The following is a 21,209-nucleotide window of genomic DNA, read 5'->3' as shown; positions in this document are numbered from 1 at the left end:
GAAATATAGAAACGCTAAATATATATATAGTTGGCACCTAGTAGAAGTTTAAAAATAAGGGGACTTAATACTTTAACCAGAAAGATTCCTTATAGAATAATGCCTAGATGGATAATAATGGTGGGAATATTTAGAGAATACCTGTCTATAGTATATTAAAGATAAAAAACGAACTAAGTATTGGCCTAAGTTGGACTAAGTATAAATAGAATCTAGCAGCTAATAGTTAGGAAAAGTAGAGGCCTATAGGACCAAAGGGAGCCAGTAGTAGAGCCTTAAACCCTTAAAGGAATTTAAGGACAATACCTAAATTTATAAATTAAGTGGTAAGATTAATAGTTTAAGGTATTAATAGATAGTGGAGTAATAAGGAACCATATCTCGCTAGCAGTAGTAAAAAAAATAGGATTACTACATAGGTAAAAGGAATGTTCTTACCTATTAGTAACAATTTTAGGAGATCCGATAGCCTATAGAGGAGGTATTATTAATTTTAAAATAAGACCTATTCAGTTAACCATCGAAGGAAGACTAGTTAAGATGTCTTTTAATATATTACTATTAGGGAATAATAAGGCAGTACTAGGAATGCCTTAGTTATAGGAATACAATCCAAAGATTAATTAGGTTATAGGTTAGGTCGATATTAGAAATATACAACGCCGTAAGATATGACAATAAGCTAAGTTGGTATAGTATTAAGTAGGAGCGACCTACAAAGAAATAGAAAAAGGGCTAAGCTATATACCAAAAAGATACTATAAGTATAGCAAGAAACTATAGTTACTTAAGAGTAAAAAGCTATTAGAGTATATAGCATAGGACTATAAGATAGAATTAGAACTAGGAATAAGTCTAAGGTTCTTTCTAATTTATAAGCTTACTAAAGAAGAAGATAGAGCATTAAAAGAGTTTATTTAAGAAAACTTACAAAAAGGATATATTAGACTATCGTAGTTATTAGCAGGATATCTAGTACTATTTGTACTAAAAAAGAATAGCAAACTAAGGCTATGTATCAACTATAGACAGTTAAATAGTATTACTAGAAAGGATAGGTATCCTTTACCCTTAATTAGCGAAATTTAAAATAGGATAGGTAATGCGCAAATCTTTATAAAGATAGATCTGAGATAGGCGTATCATTAGATTAGGATTAAGGAAGGCAATAAATAAAAGGCAGCCTTTAGGTTAAAGAAAGGACTATATAAACCACTAGTTATATAATTTAGGCTTATAAATGCGCTAGCAATATTCTAGAAGCGTATTAATAATATATTAGAAGAATATTTAGATGAATTTGTTATAGTATACCTTAACAATATTATTATCTACTTAATAAACGAGGAAGAGTACGAAGAATACGTTAAATGGGTTTTAAAGAGACTATAGGAAGAATAGATGCCAGTAGTAATCGAGAAATGCGAGTTCTTTACTAGGAAGACCGATTTCGTTAGATTTATTATTAAACTAGGCTAACTTAGCATAGATCTAAAGAAGATTAAGGCTATAGTAAATTGGTAGGAACTAGAGAACGTTACGCAGTTAAGATTATTCCTAGGGTTTTGTAATTACTATAGAAGGTTTATAGCGTAATGGTTAAAGGATATTAAACCATTTATATAGTTAACAAAAAAAGAAGAACTATAGGCATAGGGAGAGGAATAGTAAGAACTCTTTAAAAAAATCAAAGAGTTATTTACCCAGGAGCCAGTTCTTAAGATCTATTAACTAGGACTAGAGACGGTTATAGAAACAAATATATTAGACTTTGTACTAGGAGTATACTTTATATAAAAGCATCCAGATAGATAGCATCTAGTGGCATACTATAGTCAAAAGATAATACTACTAGAGTTAAACTATAACATCTATAATAAGGAGTTATTAGGTATAGTTATAGTACTAAAAAAATAGAGAGCGTTTTTATAAGGCATAGAGAAACCATTTGTAGTTAAAACGGACTATAAGAACCTAATAGGACTTCTAATAATAAAGAAACTTAACTAAAGATAGGTTAGATGGGCAGAGATGCTTATAGAATACTATTTCAAAATTTAGTATACTAAGGGTATAGACAACACGTGAGCTAATGCGTTAAGTTAAAAGGCTAAACTATAAAATAATAATAAGCTATTAGGGGCTTTACTGCAAAAAGATATAGATGGACTGATTAGGTATAATTATCTAAAGATTATAGTAATATAAGAGAATAAGTTAGAAAAGAAAGTCTATAAAATACTAGAAAGCTTTTAGGTATAAAGGATTCTAGAAGTATAACTAGAAGACCTATAGTCGGATATATATAAAAATTAAGAAGCAAAGTATATCCTAAGAGGCATAGTAGAGTAGTTTATGGAGGACTTTTATAAGGGATTAATTTAAGGACACAACGGAGCTATGGGCTTAGTATTAAGACTCTAGGAGGAGTATATTATTAACGGAATCTAAAGGATAGCTAGAAGGGTCACTAAAGAGTGTTTAGATTACTAAAGAAATAAACTAATAAGGTATAAGCCGTATAGAGGGCTATAACCTATTAAAATACTAGAGAGACTATAGGAGGTTATATTATAGGACTTTATTATTAAGTTGCTAAAATTAAGAGACCCTATTACCGGATAAGATTACAACGTAATCTTAGTAATAGTAGACAAGCTTATAAAGTGGGGATACTTTATAGCCTATACGGAAGAAATCTTAGCGGAAGATGTCGCTAAAATCTATGTTAAAGAAGTGTTTATAAGATATAGAGTACTAAGCAAAATTATATTAGATAGAGATCTAAGATTTATAGCAGCATTTTAGGAAGTATTTTTAGCGGAATAAGAAGTTTAAGTAGTAACTTCTACTATATATTATCTATAGACAGACGGTTAAACAGAAAGATTAAACTAGACACTAGAGTAGTATCTAAGGCACTATATTAATTACGTATAGAATAATTGGGTATCGCTATTACCAGTTATATAATTTATATATAATGTAATACCATAAGAAGGAATAGGTACGTTACTATTTAAGGCGAATTATAGATATAAGCTAAGAACATTATTATTGCTATAATAAGTAAAGAAAATAAGTAGTAAAGCTAAGTAAAGAATGGAGACTTTAATAAATCTTTATACAAACCTTATGGAAATAGCTAAGATAGTACAGCAAAGAATGAAAAAGTACTACGATACTAAGAGATCTAAGGGACCAGATCTTAAGGAGGGAGATAAAGTATAGCTACTACACAAAAATTTCAAGAGTTGACGACTAAGTAAGAAGTTGGACTATGTTAGACTAGGACCTTTTAAAATTACGTAGAAAATTTTATCAGTTATGTTTAAGTTAAACCTACTAGCCAAAATAAAGATCTACCCTATATAGTATATTGTAATGCTAGAGCCAGTATACGGAAATGTTAAGCCACTAGTTTATAAAGTAGACACGTATAGAGGATAGGAAGAAGATAAATAGTAAGTTTTAAAGATCGTTAGTTATAAGGATGTTAATAACAAAACATAGTACGAAGTAAAGTGGATAGGCTATAATAAGACTACTTAGGAACTACTAGAGAATCTAAAGAACGCTATAGGAAAGGTACAGGAGTATTAGAAGAGAAAAGGTTAGGTAATATTAATAAAGAGGAATTATTAAAGAATAAGCCACCTAAAGGGGACTTAGGAAGAGCGACTGCTAAACTATTTAGAGTTGTTTCCTTCTCTATTGGAAGAGAATCCGTTTTTTTATTACTAAGTTCCTATAGACCTTATTCTATAAGTTTCCACTCCTTAAAATAAACATTCTTACGTACCTTTTTAAGACGGAGTAAATGGGCAGACGCCGTAATATGAGTATTTAGGGCCTTCTGTTCCGTATCCTAAGAACGCTTAAGCTTAGTAAGGGCCTGCGCTAGGTTACTATTAAGCTTTGCAGTAGCAGATTGAATATAAAACCCTATAACAAATTACTTAGGGAACTTAAAGACTATTAAGAGTTATAGGACGCGTATACTTAGCGTTAGAAGTAAAACGGACATCGTAAGACGATTAAATATTTGCTTTAGTGCACTCTAAATAAAAGGAGGGTTGCTGAGATAAAGGACTTGCTAGCGTAATATATACTAATCCCTCCCTTAAGTAACGAGAACACGGAGATGGTATTATTTTACTAAGCGATAATATTGCAGTAATAGTGCGAGCACGACGTTGCGCGTGTGAAGAAGAAGAAGCCTTAGGCATTATAAGTAACAATATTAACCAAATTAATTAAATGGATATTATACCTCTAGTAAACAACTTAGAGATACTAGGTATTTTTAAGGACAAAGATGGAGAGGAGGGAGATAGTGTTACGGACGCTTTAAGTACAATATTATGACTACTTAGAGAGAAGTTAGAAGAAGCTAGTTGGTTAATATAAGTATGGTCTAAGATGGAACCCATAGAACTATATAACAAGGAATAGTAATTAAGGTTATATAAGGTGCTATAAAAGAAACAAGAGGAATAAAGGGAACTTATATACCTTATGTATAAGATATATATTATGTATAAGAAGGATTTTATAGGAGTACGGTTGTGTATTTAAGGACCCTTAGTTCCTACCTAGATAGTTCCTTTCTTATAGTGATTCTTAGAATACAATTAGAGTTAATCTATTGGGCAACTACTCCACCAGTTATTATTACGTTGTTGACTTACTTGCAATACCTATATACCTAGCCTATTAACGAGTCCACCGTAGTCCCTACTATAAGGCTCCGTTACATTTAGTGGGTTTTTAGGGGACTTTTAGGGTAGGCAAGGGTGCTTCTAGTTTATTTAATTTGGCAGTTGCTTCTAATTCGTCTGGTTCGGCAGTTGCTTCTAGTTCGTCTGGCTTAACGTTATAGGTAGTTTCGGGCCGAAAGTAGGGTTTTATAGACGCGCTTCTAAAGCTAGTTAGCCCACTAAGAAGCTGTTACACAGCACGTCTCGTTTTCTACGGCTAGTAGATAATAGGGTCCATTTTAGCTACCGCTTTTACGCTATATAAGGACTTTAGAGTTAAGCAGGAGGTTATATACTAAGGTCGTATTAGGTCCGTTACGGTAGTATAGGGCGTTATTAACAGTTTGTTTAGCCTGTAGCTTAACTATCTTAGCTATTACCTTCTGTATTACGGCTGCTCGTTCCGTAATAAACGGGGCAGAAGGATCTAGTTTGCTTATCCTTGGGTAGGCTCCGTAGACCAAGAGAGTAGGTACTAGTCCATCTGGGCCAGCAGTGTCGTTAATGGCTTTTACGGCCATCTATAGAGCTAGTTCCTTTTAGATATCCTTATATTCGTCCGTAATAATCTAATACGCTCTCTATAAGGCTAGGTAAGCTCGCTTAATAAGCCTAATAGACTAATACGCCTTAACTAGAACGGCTTTTGTTAATATAGCTATAGCCGTAGTATACTACTAGAATTCCTTACTAATAAAGTTCCTACTAGCGTTGTAGGTAATATATTTAGGAGGTCTAACGTACGTATTAATCTAGTAGGTCCGTAAAATATCCTAAGTATATTTTATAGATATATTTTATAACTAACGGGCGGCTTAATAGTAGGTTGCCTCGTCAATTATATATAATACTAGGCTGCCATTAATATATATAATGTCTACGTACACTAAATAGTTAAAGTTAAGATCCTTATAAAGGGTAAACTTAAATCGGCCTAGAGAATGTCTGTATTTCTAGCAGTAGGAGCAGTATTTAGTTAGGTAGTTAATAGCTTTCCTATTAACATTGTCGTGTCTAAAACATTTAAGGACTCTATATAGCTTTTTGGCTAATAGGTGGCCAAAACGGCAGTACAGGCAGTGGATTTCCGTACTGCTAAGGTAGCACGGGTTATAGTTGAAAGATTCCTAAATATAGGTCCGTAGAGTCTTTCCCTATATAAGGAACGGGTGTCTAAATCGTTATATAATTAGTAGGGTAATATACTTGCTTCCTAGGGCAGTTACGGGGCTAATTAAGGTGTCCGTAATATTATTATAGTACACCTATAACCTGTCTATGTCTATAAGACAAAATAGGAAGGGGGTGTCCGCTTTTACTACGTGGAAGTTAACTAGGCTAATTAAAGTCTTAACTTTAACTAATCTAATTAATGCGGTTAAGCCAATGCCAAATTAGACGTTTATGGCCCCAGTTTACGTAATATTAATATCCGTATTGTTATTTATAGTGGTCCTATATACAAGGTATTATCTATAGCCTATAGTAGACTTCTTAAAGGCACCTATATCGATTATAACACCGTAGAATTCCTTAGGGGTATAGCGTTTTGTGGTGATATATACAAATGGGTCCTGCTTATAATCTATAATATCTATAATAGGGGTACTTACGGAATAGTTTTTGGGCGTAACTAAGTGTATAAAGAAACGGTTGGCTAATACGGTTATAATATTAAAGGCTTAGCTGTCCGTAAAAGGTCTAAAAGTGGTTAGGAATATCTCTAAGGTCTCTTATTCCTAAGCGTCTAAGTTAAAGTTAATTATAAGGGCTTCTATTAACTTATTAGGGGGCTCTTCTACTTCCTCTCCTTTGTATTCCAAAATGAACTAGTTAATACGGCTGTTAAGTCTCTTCCTAGACTTATTATGTTCTTCCTAGGTATACCTTATAGACTAATATCCTTCCTTACCGCATATAAAGCACTTCTAGCTAGTTCGTCTATAGGGGTATATTTTCGTACAGGGGTTACTGCGGGGGTTATAGGTTGGACTTAGTCGGTACAGGTACTACTAGCGGTAGTAGCGGTCCGTAAAGTAGACGTCTAAGTCTATTTATAGATATTAAATATCCGTAATAAAGGCTTAAGTGCTGCCTAGTGGGTTTAAGACTTTGTACGTTATAATAGAGGAGCGTAGATTATTAATAAGGCCAGCTAAGGTATCTGCAGGCTTATAGTAGGTATACTTGCAGGGCTCTACTTCCTAGTAGGCCGTAATAAGTTTATTATACAGGAAGTCGTCTATTTAAAGCTTAGCGTTAAGGCCGTGCTATAGGTGCCGGAGGTCTTTAATAAGAATTTGCAGGCACTCTATAGTCGATTTTTTAATATTCTTATTAATTACGGTCCGTAGCTTGGTCGCATTCCATTAGGTAAGGATATCACGCTTATATTCCGGTCCTTTAAAGTAGTTATAGGTAGCTTCGTATAGCTTATTAAAGGGAACACCATAGGGGTTGCTCTTAAGGTTAGTGTAGTAGTAGTCGAGTACTAGGCCGCGTAGCATAGTAGAGTAGGCTTAGCTAAACTCCTATTTAGGAATATCAGCCTTCTAGTAAAGGTCCGTAAAGATAGTTAGTTTAAAGTTAAAATTATCATTTTCACCGCTATACTTAGATTTGTTAGTATAGAGCTTAGCTAGGTTTACTAGCTCCTTACCATAGGTCTTTACTTAGGTAGATTACGGATCTGTAACTTACGGATATGCGGCTTATGGATATATAGTTTACAGATATATAGCTTATAAAACTATAACTTAAATAACAGAAGGGGTTTAGTCCGTATTTTAGTTTACGGGGGTATTACGGTCTATAATTTGGGTTACAGGGGTATTACAGTCCGTAACTTAGGTACTAGGTATACTTTAGCCCATAAGATTAATTCCGAAACTGCTTAGGTTTATAGGACAAATTTAGTTAAGTGGGTTAGGTATAAGGCCGGCAATTCTATTAAGTTTGGAAAAAGTAAAGAGTTCTTTAGTGGTTTTAACCTAGTCTAGGATTTTCTCTTTAGTCTATTCTGTTTGGTCTTTCTTATATATTATATTATATAAAGACTATATAACAGTAACTTGTTTATCCCTTTTAACCCATATACCTTAGTTACATAAAAGGGTTTATAGTTTACGGATGGTAATAGGGTTATAGGCCTTAAAAATAGCTTCCGTAAAGTCCGCAAAGTCTTCCTAGTATTGCTCCTACAGGTCGTTATTTATAAGCTTAAAGTGTTTATATTTAAGGATTTTAAAACTAATATAGTCGTTAACATCGTTTATAGACGTAACGTCGACTCCTTATCTCCACTTCTTTTAACCTTCGCTAACTTACTTGCTAATGTCTGCCATACTATATAGTACGTAGCGGGTAGAAGGGTTTTTGTAGTGGTCCGTAAAGGCAGTTAATAGGTCCGTAACGGTTTGCAGAAGGGTAAGGGGTTTCTATAAGGTCTTATAACGGTCCGTAAAGGTAATTAGTAGGTCCGTAGTGGTTTATAGAAGGGTAGGGGGTTCTGTAAAGGTCTATATTCGCGTCTATAAACTTCTAGTAAACCGTACTAAGACTTAAATAAGTATACAGAGTTAGTAATAGTCCGTAATCCCCGACTTCCGACCTTCTAGTAGGTCGTACTAGGAGTCTAAATAGGTAGTCGCTATTAAGTATCGCTCGGGGGGAGGTATCAAGTAATTGCTGATCTGTGCGCGCTCACTAATCAGTATTTATACTAATTTAATAGCATAAGTAAGTTAGATCCAGGGGCACGAAATACGTTTAGTATCGTATGCTCTTTTAGATAATAGTAACTATCGATTGTATAAAGCAGACTACGTAGTCTATATACTAATGCACCTCCCCCCTAATTAGTTAGTGCTTTATAAGTGCACCAGACGCGTAAGCGAGTGGTTGGTGCACTAAACGCGTAAACGCGTACCTAGTGTACCGAATGCGTAAGCACGCGGTTGGTACAATAGGTGCTATAATTATACAATTATATATACGTTATAATTATTATTTATTCTATTTATTGCCCGATTTAGTTCCTTTTCTAGGTCTATATAGACGTTTACCTTCTATTTATAAGAAAAATCTCTAATATAGAAAAAACCTAGGTATAACCTTTTAGCTAGTCTTACGCGCTCTACCTTCGCCTAGTCTATTTTCCTTTAAAGTCTATCTACCTTTTATACTATACTTTTAAGATATTTTAGAAGGTCTAGGGGTAGTAAAAGGGTCTAGTAATTTATATACCGCCTTTAGCTTAGCGGGGGTATTTAGTTCCTAAGGGGCTAAAAGGGGCGTATCCTCTTATATCCTCCTATTAGATCTTATATACTATCTAGAACTACTAAAGAACTCCTTAATTTATAAGCCATTATCCTACTCTATATAGGCCCCTACTTATAGAATATATATATATTATAATACTATATTATATAGGACTTAAAAGACTTTAATATTTTTATAAGTAAAAGGTAAATTAACGAAATCGTTAATTGCGCAGACTGCGCGCAGGCTGCGCGTAGGCTGCGTATTAGAATATTAAAAAAAAAAACCACGATATAAGTTAGTCAATCGAGTTGCTAAATGCCCTTAACTGCGCGCTAATTGCGTTAACTACTAACTATTAAGGCCATTAATAGGGGACAATATTTTGCCGATATAGAGACCTTAGTAGAGGCTTTACTATTATCTATCCCATGCGCCGTCAAGGTGCTCCTTTTATTGTGGCCCGTGCGCGAACACCAAAACATCAACACGCGTCTCTCTATAGCTTCTTATCGTGATTAAACCACCACAATGGGCTGCAAACGTTCTTCCAATGATGTAGACCTTGTTTAACCTAGAGTCGAATTATATATTAAATTTAAGTTTTATTACTATAATATTGGGTTATAATTAATTAATTAAATCTACAACTTTATTTTGCCAAGACTTAATTAAATCTAGAGCCTCTGGTTGGCTCAGGAAAAGGAGCACCTTTCGTAACGGCGCATGGGATAGTCGTACTAAAGGTAGTAGTAGAGTCCTTCTTCCTTACTTACTTCCTTTTTAGATTATTAATTATATTCCATTTAATATTTATATCCTTCTAGTATTCTACCTCCTACTACTACTCCTACTACTGCCTAATTTAAGGCTTCTATAAAGCTAATTTTAAACACTATCTTTTATTTATTCCTGCCTTTTATATTTATTTAATTCTAGATTAATCGCGGCTAAGTAGGAGGAGAAGGCTCGGTAGGTAGCTGTAACAGGCTCATATGGGTGCCTCTGTGGCGAAGCTTGTAGATTACTACTATATAAAGATATTAAGCTAAGAAGAAGAAGAACGAAAGAAGAAGGCCGTTAGGGGCTAATATATAGGGGGCGCCAAGGCGCTAGTAGTAAGCGATCTTAGAATGCGGCAGGTGACGTGCCCCAACACCGTTATATCACCGCCACTCCTAAAACGCGTCGCAGCTAAAGCGTGGTCCGGAAAAAGTTGAACGTGGTCGCCGATGGGGGTTGGCGAGAGCTAAGCGAGGTCACCGATGGAGCCTCTTCGGCGCCGATAAAAGCGGCGGAATAACGGCACGGGCCACAAACACCAAAACACCCCCCTAAACAATCACAACAAACAACAATACGCGCACCAAAACACTCCCAAGATTGCCGGCGTGCAAATGGGCAGATAACACAGTATTGAGCATGAATTGAGCGTTTAATTGTATATAGAAATCAAGGTGTGGCCGAAAATCTGGTGTTTGTGGCCCGTGCCGTTATTCCGCCGCTTTTATCGGCGCCGAAGAGGGAGCCACGATCGCAATATTGTCACCAAATTTAATTATTTACCACATTACAATGCAACGCTCGTTTAGAACGGAAATTAGTAGAAATCGAAGGCCTAGGGTAGAGCTTTCAGATGCACAAAGAGCTGGAATCCTTAGTGCAGTAGAGGTAGGGGAGGAGAAGACTAAATAAAATCGCGGCGAGGTATCGCGTCAGTAGTCGCGTTATTTATAATATAATTAATCGATAGAATAACCACTACACGCTTAAATCTCTACTAAGACTCAAACAGCCTAAAAAGCTTACTTAATAATAGAAGTGTCTACTTCTTTAAATTATATACAGGAACCCTTAAATCAACTATACAGCTCTTAAGTATTAGGCTATAGGGGCTACCATTAAGTATAAAACTTTATAACGTCTATTTAATAAACACTATATTATAAAGTGGCTCGCTAAAAAGAGACTAAAGCTAACGCCAGCGGTAGCTTAATTAAGGTATCTTTAGGCTTAAAAGTATAAGGGATTTCCTTAGAGGTATATTAAGTTGTTTAATAAATGCTTATATAAATAAGGCTTAGGAAAGAAGTCTATCTAAGTCTTCTAAATATCTCTATAAAAGTAAAATTACGACTTTATTATAGAGGTGTTTAATAAAAAGGATCTTATACAGATAATCTACGCCGCTTTTTAGTATAATAGCTATTTAGAGTTAATTACTATAGAAAGAGACGTTTTAGCGTAAAAGGAAGGATATAGCGCCTAAAGCTATATTTAGGCCTTAGAAGAAGGTCTTATAGTAGTTTATAAGCCTTTAGATATCTATTAAATAGATAACGCTTTAATCTATATATTAAATCTTATAAAGAAGTGGTTAGAAACGTATAGTAGTTAAACGCTAGATTTCCCCCTATACTCGCCTAATCTTAACCTAATCTAGCACCTTTAGCTAGCACTAAAAAAGAAAATCCTTAAGCTTTATCTAAAGCTTAAATAGATAAGATAAAGTAAGGAGGATTTAGAGCGTTTAATTAAGGCATATAAAGAGGCGTGGTTGGCTATTAATTAAGGCCTTATATAACGATTAATTAACAGTATAGACTAAAGGCTAGAGGCAGTAAAAAAAGCACGTGGCTAACAGACGAAGTGTTAACTATAATTAAATAATCTTATACTGATTTGGCTGCATTTAATTACTACAGCGTTATGAAATTATTTGAAGTCGTATTAGTTTTAGTAAGAATTCGTATATGCACATGCTAATGTCTTGGCACTATAAGTAGTCTTATTATAACCTATCTACTTTACCTTTTATACTATACTTCTAAGGTATCTTAGAAGGTCTAGGGGGTAGTAAGAGGGTTTAGTAATTCGCCTATATACTACTTTTAGCTCGGCGGGGGTATCTAGTCCCTAAGGGGCTAGAAGAGGGCGTATCCTCCTATATCTTCCTATTAGATCTTATAGGCTATTTAGAATTACTAAAAGACTTCTTAACCAAGTTATTGTACTACTATATATAGGCCCCTACTTATAAAAAGCATTTAGGTAATATAATTTATACCCGCCCTAGTATATAGCTAGTCTTTTACTATATAGTAGTTGCAGAAGAGTATTATATAACGTACTAACTATATAAGCTATCTGTATATATAGTATAGTATAGCATTTAGGATATAGATATTTATTAGCTATATATATAGTCCTAGGACCTCTATCTATAATAAGAAGGCGGCTATAAATTCTACGTTTGTCTGTCCTTTATATAAGAGGAGAGTTAATATTAACTATAAGGTGCTTTACGTAGTTACTCTCTACGCTTTTACCGTCTTCTTTTAGCCTTATTTCTACTTAATATTTACCTATCTTGCGATATATATAGTAGATCTCTATTTATGCTAGTAGCCCCCTATCTTCTATTACCATAGTAATACTCTACTAGCGTAGCACTAGGTCTCCGCTTAGTATTATAATAGCTCCTATATTTTTCTTTCTTTCTCTACTACTTATAGGTAGAGGGCTTCTTAGCTTATAAGCTTAGGCGTAATACCTCTTTAGGGGGCCCTCGCTCTTTATATACGTTCTAGTGTTTAGTATATCTCCTTCTCTACTAGGTGGCCTTATACTATAAATGCTCTCTATATAGTAGTAGTAGTAGTAGTAGTAGTACTTTGCGTTCTAGTGTAGTATATAGTATCCCTTTATAGGCCATCTCAAGCCTTAACCAATCTAATCCTAATTAGGAAATTAGTACATAACTAATATAATTAATATAATCAATCAGAATCAGATGGGGCGATTTTATAATAATCAAAATCTATAGGCCGATTATGGTTACGTCGATTATGTGCAACCCTGTTTGGCACGACCTTCCTCACGTGGTCATTATGGTAGACATAGTACTCTGTGCTGCGGACGCCGACGCCATACTTTGCTTTGGTCTGCTAGTCCCATAGGTTGTTTACTAGAAACCCAAAAGTGCATTTCTGGCACATAGTACGTGATGTAGTACATGGGCCCTTTACCGAAGACTTTCGCAATCGAGCCATTGACCGAGTCGAGCCAGGCTTGGGGTGAGATGCGCAGGCCGAGGACCACTTTCAAAAAGAAGCATCAGTTAATACTTAATTTTAATGACAGAGAAACAGCCCGGTCCGTCGACGGTTGCGGAATAGCCTTGCACTATCTCAGCGAGGATTTTCTGCCGGACCGCTTCGTCCTCTGTTTGCATGGCCTTGAGCCACATGAGCCCCTGCGTTTGTGCTCGAGGGATCAGATCTGTGATTGTGTGATAGCATGGTGCGAAGCCTAGGATCTGGAGCCCGTCTTGGAGAGAACTCGCCGAAGTTCCTGGCAGGCCTCCCTGGATACAATAAGCTTAAATCCATTGTAGGGTTTAAGAGTAAATTGTGGTTGTACTCCAATGACTTGCAGACCGGTACGCTGCACGGGTTGACTATTGGACGTAGACATTATAGTAGAGTAATAAGCAAGAGATACGATGCCTCCAAGAAGTACCGAGCCCTAAATACCTTCAAGGCTTGCATCATTGTTTTAAAGACTCCAAACTTCAGCCAAATGGCTATATTTAGCTAGATCGTGCTTACGTTGGTTTTTTATTAGCAACTTTTCGATATCAATGACAAGTAGAAAAGACCTTACAGATGCCGCGGGTCGCAATGTAGTGGGAGAGCTGCTGAAAGGCGCCTAGTTTATTGATTTGTAACACGCCTAGCAGGGTGCTCTGGTGACCAGTGCGTCTATTCAAGTAGCTTTCGGACCTGCTGATGATCGCATTGCCTACATATGCCTAGGCTGAGTTCTTAGCTATATTTCGTATATCGGTTATTAAAAATGACCATGCCGCAAAAATCACCAGAGGGTAGAATCGCTCCAACTTTTACCCATAGAGGTATGCATCCAACTTTCAGCCCTTTGAAGGTTACCTCGACGGCTTCATCGGTACATCCATAGGTAATAGTAAATGACTAGATTTTTCCAGTCCCGGCGAAACCCATCGTCTTCAAACGAAATAATCATGATATCTGTTACCTCGCGGTCCTTCGACAGCAGAAATATCTCTACTGCACGGTAATCGTCAGTCAGAAGATTCACTAGCTTTGTTGTTCCCCCTGCCGATAACGTCTGACAGCTCTCCCTGATGGGGACGGCGGCGCTAAATGGTGCGATGATAGGAATATTGCTGTCAACTGCATAGAGCAAGAAGGCAGGCCTTGATGCAGAGGAGTAGCGCGGTCAATCAGGCTTGCCAATCAATCAATTCAATTCAATTGACGCCTCGAATTGATTGAATTGAAAGCTTTGTAAGCAGAGGGCTCAGTTGATTGAATTGATTGAATCAATATTGCAACGGTTGCAATTAAATTCAACTAGTACAGTAGTCAGTAATTATCACGAGTCTTGGCATGGTGTTGATGTAGGAGGACCTACCTACCAACGCATAGATCGTTTTCTACCGTTATTCCTTTCGCCCCTGCCCTTAATACAAGCCTATCGCGAGTCTTGGCATGGTGTTGAGTCACCTTCCTGCCGTGTATGTCCTGTTCCTTCCTTCTGCGGGCGCTTCAACTTCCCATCTACCATATCAATTATGCCTTCCTTATCCCACGATCCTACCGCCATTAAAGCTCCAATTATATCAGGTCGTAGTCGTGCGCGATTGGCAGTAAGGAGTAAGCCCGTGAGGCTAAATATGCGTTCGGGGTCTGACGACATTGGCGGAATCGTCAGTAAATCGAGAGCCATGCGAGCAAGTCGTTGGTATTGAGTTCCTTTCAGCCTGGCTTGCCAATATAATAATAGGCGAATCTAGTAGTAAAACTTTGCTTACCTACTAAAAATTTAGCGGCGATATAACGGTGTAAATAATGGGTGATACTCGGATAAACTTTTTTTATTGAGGAACACTAAGAAAAATAAGGTTTAGGGCATTAGAAGTTGAGGCCACCTCATGCACGGTCCACCCTCGTGCACGGCACCAAAATATACCTTTTTAAAATACCTATAACTTAATAACTACAATAGCTATTTATATATAATTTTTAATATAGTCTATCTAATAGTAAATAAACCTTTTTATAAAACAAATTTTAAAAAATTTAAAGTTAACAGTACATTATAAATGAGATTTATTTAAAATTAATAAAATTTTATATTTAAAGATTTTTGGGATTTTTATCTTATAAAAAGGGTTGTTTGCTATTTAATAAGCTATATTTAAAATTTTATATAAATAGCTATTATGGTTATTAAGTTATAGGTATTTTAAAAAGGTATATTTTGGTGCCGTGCACGAGGGTGGGACCGTGCATGAGGTGGCCTCAACTTCTACTGCATGTGAACTTTGGTATTTTCCATATAATATCAAAAGCTTCAATATTTTCAATCAACTCAATTCAATTAGGACCTCCGGATTGAATGCGTTGCCAAGCCAGTGAGCTCTCAGTTGGTTGAATTGATTGAGTCTTGGCATTCAATTCAATTCAATATTGAAAACTCGTTGATTGATTGGCAAGCGTGCCGGTCAATGAAGCATAAAAAACCATCCTAAAGTCATTCTAGTCCATATTCGTGATTTCTTCTCCAATGTGGAACTTCTCGAATGCAGAATACATCAGCAACCCTCTGAACCTCGATTGCAGGGCTACGAGCGCTTGGATGCGATGACAGAGGATGCTCCTTCGAGGGTTAAGACGATACGAAATAGGAGAGAGATTAAAGTTTAAAGGATTCCTTACATAAATACACTTTAAGGTTTTATAAGAAGGAGCTAAGCTACTAATACCTATAGATCAAGTAGCGTATATAGAATTATTCTTATTAGGAAAGGCACTTAAATGGTTTAAGTCTTACCTTATAGAGATATAAAAAAATGGAATAATAACTATAAACCAGGAAGTACGGTTTATATTCTTAAGTTAGGGCGGATTCGCGAAGCGACTTACATAAATATTCGGAGATTTAGAGGTAACAACTATAGCGGAAAAAAAACTCTAAGACATTACGCAGCAAACCTTAGCAATTAAGTATATAATATAGTTCNAAACGCTAGCTATATAAGTTAAGTGGAATAATAAGGCGCTTATGGTATAGTATAAATAGGGACTTAAGGCTAAAGTCTAGNATATAATTATTCTAATAGAAGATACGGACACCCTTAGGGATTTAATTAATTAAGTAATTAAGATTAATAATAGGATCTACTAAAGGGAACAGGCTAAAAAGGGTTAGGATAAAGTTCTATAGTTATATAAGACGCAAAGCACGCAATAACTAAAGCTAAGTTAAAAACTATAGTATAGCGTAAAGCCAATAGACCTAAGCGGTACTAAAGAAACCTATAAAAGATGGAGTAAGAAACCATAAAAACCTAAAGGTTAAGAATTAAGTAATTATAGGACTAGGGAGTATAGGCTAAACCAAGGATCTTAGTAGTAGAAGATATTTAAGCGGACTCTATAATAAAAGTAATAGTTTAAAAACGGAGCTTATATAAATTATAGGAAATAGGGTTATTTCGCTAGAGACTATAAAAGTGGTTAGAGTTACTACGCAGTAAAGGGAACTAGACTAATAGTATATAACANGTACGTACGGAGGGATAATAGTATACTNCNAGGAACAAAAGAGTGTTTAATTANAAGTTTTACGTTTTGTTATAATAACGCATACCAAATTTATAAAGATACTAAGTATAGTGTAAGCTATTNGCTATAAGAGCTAGAGTTAAAGGGACTTAAAGGAACTAAAGAGTTAGATAAAGAATAAGATTAACTCTATAAGCTAGATTAAGATATTATAGTAATATATAGACAAAGATTAGCCACAATAATAATAGAGTCGGAGTACTTATTGATTAATAGCGATAAGGATAGTAAAGGAACCAACTAGGGGTATCCNAATCTTAATAACGTAATANAAGTAGAGACTAAGACCGCTATAGAGTAAGGTTTAGTAACNGGTATTATAACACTATTAGATACGGCATCTATNGCTTTATAAGATAGAAGGAGTAATATCTAAAGACGATTAAGTAAGCAGATAACTGCTAGTGCTAGCTTACCACTTAATAAAGGCAAAAGGCCAAAGGCTTAAGATNCTTAAGATAAGATAAGAGATAACCAAGATTCTTAAGACGAGATAAGGTATNCTTAAGGACCTATAATAGATAACAACCAATGGAGTAGAGTAATAGCTTAGTTTAGTAATATACGAATAAGCTTGGGACAAAGTTTCCTAAAGGCATAAGATTCTTAAAACGAGATAAGTGAAATTTAAAACTCTTAAGATAAGACGAGAATACTAGTAAAGCCTAGTTGGACTAAGGCTGGAGCACAGCTTAAGAAAGAAGTAAGCTTAGGATTAAAGAATCTAANAGGTTAAGAATTTAGAGTACAAATAAGGACACCTATAAGTAAGAAGNAAGCGGCTTCGCTATAGATTAGAGAATCTATAATATAAACAGCAGTTAGATTAGGAGACAAATATATAAACCTAAAGGACTTACCAGTTAAATAAGATGTTTAGACTAAAGATTAAGAGATTAATACCAAGATTAAGAAGTAAGATAACTTTAAGGATCTACTTGTAAGGCGAAAGGTAAAAGAAACTATAACAGAATTTAGAGCAAGAATTACTATATAGCAAGAAAGGAAACTAGATATAAGATTTAGCATACTAGGTTGTATAAGGGGCAGAGCACCCATATAAAGAATTACTAATAGGNTNAGAGCAGGCATACTAAGAGCTAAGTNGCTTACTAAATTNGAAAATAAAGAGGATCTAGGGATTCTAACTATATTTAAAGAATAACACACAAAAGGCTGTTATAATGTAGTAATAAGAAGATACTTCCTTACGGATAAGCTGTATATACTCCAGCAGCTATACCAAAAGTAGTATAGGCAAAGGCACAATAATAAGTAGGAAGATTTCTATATATAGTTAGACGAAAGAGTTATCCAAAACCACCTAATTACGGAAAAAGCAATAAATTATATCAAGGGAGCCTTAATTATAACATTAAAAGATTTAGAGGAATAATTAGAGAACTAAAGAAGCGAGAGGCGTATCTTAGTACCTATAAATAAAGTTNCAATAATTAGATTAACACAATAGAGGTTTAAGCTTAAGAATAAAGATAAGTTAAGAGTTAACCTAAAGAACCTAGCATACTATACGCTATTATAGATTATATACGTAAATAATATATATAAAATATATAAAAACCCAAAAGAAAAGAATCAGAAATACCCTATAAGGATATATTAGGCGCTAGATAAGTAATAGTATAAAAATACCAAGTACATACACGGCTGGCATTTAGTAGAAGTTTAAAAGTTAGGAGACTTAATACTTTAACCAGAAAGATTCCTTACAGAGGAATGCCTAGAGGGATAACAATAGTAGGAATATCTAGAAAACACCTATCTATAGCATATTAAAGAAAAGAAGCAAATTAAGTATTAGCCTAAGTTAGACNAAGTACAGACAGGATTAAGCAGCTAACAGTTAGGAAAAGTAGAGGCCTATAGAACTAGAGGGAACCAGTAGTAGAACCTTAAACCCTTAAAGGAATTTAAGGACAACACCTAAATTTATAAGTTAATTAGTAAAATNAATAGTTTAAAGCACTAGTAGATAGTAGAGNANTAAGGAACTATATCTTACTAATAGCAGTAAAANGGATGGGGCTACTACACAGACAAAAGGAGCACCCTTACCTATTAGTAATAATTTTAGGAGATCTAATAGCCTATAGAGGAGGCATCATTAATCTTAAAATAGGACTAGTTTAGATAACCATTAAAAGGAGATAGATTNAGATGTCTTTNNANATATTACNATTAGGGAATAATAAGGCAGTATTAGGAATGCTTTAGTTACAGGAATACAACCTAAAGATTAATTAGGTTATAGGTTAGGTCGATATTAAAAATATATAATAACGTAAGTTATAANAACAAACCAAGATAGTATAGTACTAGGTTAGAGCGATATATAAAGAGACCAATTAAGGATTAAGTTATATACCAAAAAAATACTACAAATATAGTAAAAAGTTATAGTTACTAGAAAGTAAAAAGCTATCGGAGCACGTAGTATAGGACTATAAGATAGAATTAGAAGAAGGAATAAGTCTAAGGTTCTTTCCAATCTATAAGCTTACTAAAGAAGAGGGTAGAGCGTTAAAAGAGTTTATCCAGGAAAACTTATAAAAGGGATATATTAGACTATTATAGTTATTAGCAAGATATCCAGTACTATTCGTACTAAAGAAAAATAGAAAACTTAGACTATGCATTAACTATAGATAGTTAAACAGCATCACCAAAAAGAATAGGTATCCTTTACCCTTAAATAGCGAAATCTAAGACAGGATTAGCAATGCGTAAATCTTTATAAAGATAGACCTAAGATAGGCGTATTATTAGATTAGAATTAAGGAAGGAATAAATAGAAGGCAGCTTTTAGGTCAAAGGAAGGACTATATAAGCCATTAGTTATATAATTTAGGGCTTATAAACGCACTAGTAACATTCTAGAAGCGTATCTAACAATAATTAAGAAATACTTAGATAAATTGTTATAGTATACCATTAATAAATTATTATCTACTTAATAAATAAGGAGAATATAGGGGAATACATTAAATAGGTCTTAGAGAGACTAATAACAAGAACAGATACTATAGCAATCGAGAAATATAAGTTCTTTACAAGAAAATAGATTTTATTAGGATTTATTATTAACTAGGCTACATTCAAGTATAGAATCTAAAGAAGATTAAGCTATAGTAAAATAGCAAGAACTAAAGAATATAACACAGTTAAGGTTATTCCTAGGGTTTTACAATTACTGCAGAAGGTTTATAGCTTAATAGTTAAAGGATATTAAGCCGTTTATAAAATTAATAAAGAAAGAAGAGCTATAGATATGGGGAAAAGAGNAATAAGAACTATTTTAAGAAGTTAAAAGGTTATTTACCTAGGAACTAGTTCTTAAGATCTATTAACTAAGACTAGAAACGGTTATAGAAACAGACGCATTAGACTTCGCATTAGGGGTATACTTTATATAAAAGCATCTAGACGAATAGCACCTAGTAGTATACTATAGTCGGAAGATAATACTACTAGAGTTAAACTATAATATCTACAACAAGGAGTTATTAGGTATAGTTACAGCACTAAAGAAATAGAGAGCATTCTTANAAGGCATAAAGAAACNATTTATAGTTAAGATGGATTATAAGAACCNAATAGGGTTCCTAATAATAAAAGAACTTAATTAGAGACAGGTTANATAGGTANAGATGCTTATAAAATACCATTTTAAGATTTAGTACACTAAGGGTATAGAGAATGCATAAGTAGACGCGCTAAGTAAAAAGACTAAATTATAGAATAACGAAAAGCTATTAGGGGCTTTATTACGAAAAGACGNAGANAAATTAATTAGGTANAATTATCCAAAAATTATAGTAATATAAGAAGAACAAATCTATAAATTACTAGAGAGTAATTAAATATAAAAGATCTAAGACGTATAAGCAGAGGACCTAGACTTAGAGNAGTATAAAAATTGAGAAGCAATGTATATGCTAAGGTCTATTATAAAAGAGTTTATTAAGTTATTTTATAAAGGACTAACTTAAGGACATAATAGANCTATAGGCTTAGTGTTAAGACTTTAAGAAGAATATATTATTAATAGAATCTAGGGACTAGCAAGATAAGTTATAAAGNAATATCTAAATTATTAAATAAATAAACTAATAAGGCATAAGCCATATAGAGGGCTATAACCTATTAAAATACTAGAGAGACTATAGGAAGTTATATTATAGGACTTTATTATTAAGTTACTAAAGTTAAGAGACCCTATTACTAAATAANATTATAACGCAATCTTAATAATAGTAGACAAGCTTATAAAGTGGGGATACTTTATAGTATANATAGAAGAAATATTAGCGGAAGATATCGCTAGAATCTATATTAAAGAAGTGTTTATAAGATATAAAGCATTAAGTAAAATTATATCGGATAAAGATCTAAGATTTATAGTAGTATTCTAGGAAGTGTTCTTAGTAGAGTAAGGGGTTTAAGTAGCAACTTCTACCGTATATTATCTACAGACAGACGGTTAAACAGANAGATT

Source organism: Cenococcum geophilum (assembly GCF_001692895.1).
Source record: "Cenococcum geophilum 1.58 unplaced genomic scaffold K441scaffold_63, whole genome shotgun sequence".
Taxonomy (NCBI): Eukaryota; Fungi; Ascomycota; class Dothideomycetes; order Gloniales; family Gloniaceae; genus Cenococcum; species Cenococcum geophilum.
This window is presented reverse-complemented; position numbering follows the sequence as displayed.